Source organism: Euphorbia lathyris, chromosome 9 (genome assembly GCF_963576675.1).
Source record: "Euphorbia lathyris chromosome 9, ddEupLath1.1, whole genome shotgun sequence".
NCBI classification, from domain to species: domain Eukaryota; kingdom Viridiplantae; phylum Streptophyta; class Magnoliopsida; order Malpighiales; family Euphorbiaceae; genus Euphorbia; species Euphorbia lathyris.
In genome coordinates this window covers 73,967,004-73,970,428 of record NC_088918.1, presented here as the reverse complement: position 1 = coordinate 73,970,428, position 3,425 = coordinate 73,967,004, and the positions used below count along the sequence as shown (strand labels likewise).

Genomic DNA, 3,425 nt, shown 5'->3' with positions numbered 1-3,425 from the left:
GGATTAGAGTCAATTGGTGTATCTTTTTGTTTTAATGTATCTTCTTTGGATTTTGGTAAATCATTTCCAGGTAAAGTTGAAATTCCGGGCATTTCCGGACCTAAATAGTTTTTCCCCGATCGAAGAGTGATAGCCTTAACATGCTCTTTCGGATTTTCTTCCGTTTGGCTGGGAAGACTTCCCTCTTTGCGGGATGGAATTGATTTAGCAAGTTGTCCAATTTGAACCTCCAAATTATGGATGCTAGATGATTGGTTTTTGATAAGCTGATCGAATTTATTTTCGATCCGTTTAAAACCATCGTCTTGATTACTTACCTTTCCATTCATAGCATCTATAAATTTGTCGATTTTTGAATATAAAGTGCTAATCGTATCTCTTGTTTGATTTTGATAATTGTTTATACGATATTGATTAGCATTTGCATTATTATTATTATTACCATCTTTCCAGTTAAAGTTAGGATGATTTCTCCATCCAGGATTATAAGTATTAGAATAAGGATTAGTAGTTTGGTTTTGTCCTTGGACAAAATTTACCTGTTCTATCTCGTTCATACCTTCGTAGTCAATGTCTCTCTGGATCGGATCATTAGGATCGCATGGTGCCATAAATTTATCAATTTTGTGCGATAAGGCAGAAAATTGGGCTTGTAACATTGCTACAGGATCAAGATTCATTATACCTTTAACCGATGATGTACATGAGGATGATGGTTTCGCCGTTGGTATATGTCCACGCTCTGCGGGCCACATACTGCTGTTGATTGCCATTTCCTCCAAAAGTTCTCTTGCTTGGGCGGACGTCTTCTTCATAAATAACCCTCCAGACATAGCATCTAATGAACCTCTAGTCGTAGGATTTAATCCATTATAGAATGTCTGCATTAAAAGTGCATCTGGCAATTGGTGGTGTGGGCATAAACGTTGAAGTTCTTTAAAACGTTCCCAAGCTTCATAAAGAGTTTCATTATCATTTTGTGTAAAAGATGTCAACTCTTTGATGACTCTTGCGGTTTTTGCTAAGGGAAAATATTTTTGTAAAAATGCTAGGGCTAATTGGTCCCAAGTTTCAAATGTTGCAGCAGGCATAGAATTTAACCAAATTTTTGCCTTATCCTTCAAAGTGAAAGGAAAGAGGCGAAGTTTGATTGCTTCGGCTGTTACATCAGTAATTTTAAAAGTGTCACAAATTTCTAAGAAATTTGTCAAATGTGCATTAGGGTTTTCGTTAGGCAATCCGTAAAACGTTACGTTGTTTTGCAACATATTAAGCAAAGCAGGCTTAATTTCAAATTGATTTGCGTTTATACGGGGTCTAACTACACTATTAGTTACACCGGCCATTCCTGGCCTAGCATAATCCATAAGTGTCGGTGGATCGGCCATAATTTCTGGCTGGTCTACTTTTGTTTTTAAGGGTGTTTTGTCTTTTTTGTTGTTTTTCTTGTTTTTCTTAAGTGTTCTTTCAATTTCTGGATCAAAAGGATCTGGTGGCGTGCCCGAATTTCGTGAACTGCGCATCAACTTGAAATTGTAACACGAGCCAAACTACCTTCAAAACAAAATTGAAAGCAAATATGTTATAAAACTGAAAATAAATAAAATATAAAAGTTGTATAAAAATAATGTATAAACCTAGATTCGAAAATAAAATGCGAAAAATAAAAATTTTGTCAAAAATTTTGGCGTATCCCCGGCAACGGCGCCAAAAACTTGTTGAGCGATTTCCGCAAGTGCACGGTTTCGCTTGTAGTAATAAAAATATTGATCCCACAGAGATACGTTTTTTAACGAAAAACTTATTTTTGAATTTTTAATTTCGAACTTGTTAGATTTATAAAATGTAAATAAAAAGTGAAAATTGGATTAATTGAATTTAGGAAATTTATTTGATTGAATTTGAAAACTTTGAGTATTTGAAAATGCCGGAATAAGATTATATATTTAGAATAAATCGATTGTTAGAAAGATCTTCTGATTTTAAGGATGAATTTTACAAAACAGGAATATTTAGAACTTATTAGAAAAAGGAATGAATTTGTTCATTTGCATTAAGCAAAGAAAACAACTTAAACTTTGTATTATTATGATGATGAAATAAATGACGGAACCTCTAATTAATTGGCTTTGAACGCGACAAAACCCTTTCGGGATAGTTGCCCTTACTCAAATTAACACTCTTTCGAGATGATAATTTGCCTAAGTGTTCAACAAAGTTTCCTTGTAATGATTTTGAATTCAAGTGCATATTAATGAAAACACCAGCCTCACTTATATTGGATTGGTTACCATAAGTGCTGCATAACGATTTGTCGAATAGAACGGACTTTATTAGATGAAATGTAAATTGATACAAGTTTACAGAGAACAAGGAGCATCGAGTTCTTCGAGGGCGTGCAAGTGAAGGGCTTGATCGGTTCCGCTTCCTTGGGTTTCCTAGGAGGTTGTCAGGCTCGGGGGCGAACACTTTACTCAATCTTCTCACTGTAACTTCATAATAGGGATTCGATCGGCCACTACCATGATGCAAACTAAAACTGGAACAATGTCTAAACGCTACTGAGTTGTAATTAAACTATAAACAATATGTGTACCTCATCTTGTTTTGTACAGAATCTAATTTCTAATTCTCGAAATGTTTTTACTTAGAACTTCGACATAAGTTCTACGCTCTGATTTCTATATCTATATTATAGCATTTCATTACACTTTTTCTCAACATCAACTCTTTATTTATAGATGTTGAAGGGTTGTGTTTGAAGTGATGTATCCGTTGGTTAAGAGTCGTGTCCGTTGTGAAAGAACGTCTTTATCCACTTGAACGAACGCGTTTCTTGGATTTTCAGCATGTGTTAAATGCTCTTGGTGAATTTCTGCACTTACCGAGGATAGTAATCCGCGGCCGTGAATGACGTAGCACTGAGCTGAGCGACGGATGAAGGGGAGAAAAGGTTATACCACGCGTGTCGCGGCCGCGGGTCTGGGATCCACTGTCGCGGCCTGGCAGGTTTTCTTACTTCTTTCTTTCGTTCGTGTCCTCGACTTGGCGCTTTCGATTTACGTCGTCTTTGACTCCTTTTGAAGGGTTTTTCTTCTGTTTTAGATCCTTTTTCGTTCCTATTTGGATTTTACCAAATATTCAAGTACCTTGCAAGAAAGAAAGATATTCGAAAGTAAAAGTAATCTAAACAGATATAAATAACACAAATTCGTAATAAAAATGATGTAAATGTTAATGATATTTTAGGTATATTTTGGGCTTAACAGACCTCTCCATGGATTTTGTGTTGGGGCTGCCACGAACTCAACGGGGTATGGATTCCATATTTATGGTGGTGGACAGGTTTTCAAAGATGGCTCACTTCATCCCATGTAGGAAGACCAATGACGCCGCTGCCATTGCTAAGTTGTTCTTTTGTGAGG

The 3,425-nt window shown here is 36.1% G+C and overlaps 1 non-coding gene across 1 annotated transcript; it reads left to right on the top strand.

Moving 5' to 3' along the window:
* Nucleotides 1-903: 903 nt before the first annotated feature.
* Nucleotides 904-1,010, top strand: LOC136207599 (small nucleolar RNA R71). Its single transcript, XR_010676732.1, has one exon. It is a non-coding gene; the product is annotated as a small nucleolar RNA R71 (small nucleolar RNA).
* The last annotated feature ends 2,415 nt before the right edge of the window (nt 1,011-3,425 follow it).